Genomic DNA, 900 nt, shown 5'->3' with positions numbered 1-900 from the left:
TTATCTACTGGCGTTTTACACGCTTTCGAACCACTGGGTGGACGGGAGCTGGGACTAGGGCCGGGAGCTCACCCCGGCCACGGTGGGTCTCGAACAGCCGTAATGGCTGTTCACTGTTGTTATGGCAGGCGTTTAACTGCCTCCACCACCGCTCCCTGTGGCAGAGCAGCTGCTTTTTGTGCAGAATGTCCATTCCCCCAGAGAAAGTGGCTGCTTTGGAGGGTGGAGTCTACAGCATTATACTCTGCTGTGGCCCTCCTCCCCCCCCAGGCTCCACCCCCAAATCTCCAGGAATTCCCCAACCTGGAGTTGGTAACCGTATGTGCAGGTCCCGAGGCTGTGCAGGGCTGGTAGAAAGTTGGAAAGAAGATGTGACGGTCCCTCTAAGCTGTGGAGTCTTGCGAGTCAAAATTCAACTTTGTGAGCTTATTGGCACTAAAGTTGCGAGCGGGCGATTGGGCTCCTGCATAAGTTAGTTTCGCTCTGGAGCCGTCCCTTCCTGAGCTAAGACAAAGAGGTGTGTGCCGGAAGCTAAAGAACTGTGAGCTAGCGCACACTGACTCAGCTTAGAGGGAACACTGGTTCACCTCAAAAGGGAAGCTAACAGGGAGCAGATATAAGTTTGTTGAGTCCAGGAGTCATTTCCTGCGGGAGCGCACAGGAGCGGAGCTCCGGCAGTAAGGAGCCCAGGGGGCGGGCACATGCAACAATTCCTGCCCCCTGCTCCCAGCAGCCCTCAGTCGGGCCACAAGGAGCAAGAAGCAGCCAGGTAAGTTGCAGAGCCCCCCCCCTCCGGCCCGCCTTCAGGTACAAGCTCTCCCTCCTCTGTGAGGACCCATCTGCACTTTCCCCCCCACCCCCAATAGCTAGCAATCCAAAACAGTCCAGTGGTACCTTTAA

This window comes from Gekko japonicus, unplaced genomic scaffold (genome assembly GCF_001447785.1).
Source record: "Gekko japonicus isolate JY-2015 unplaced genomic scaffold, Gekko_japonicus_V1.1 scaffold4174, whole genome shotgun sequence".
Lineage (NCBI taxonomy): Eukaryota > Metazoa > Chordata > Lepidosauria > Squamata > Gekkonidae > Gekko > Gekko japonicus.
This window is presented reverse-complemented; position numbering follows the sequence as displayed.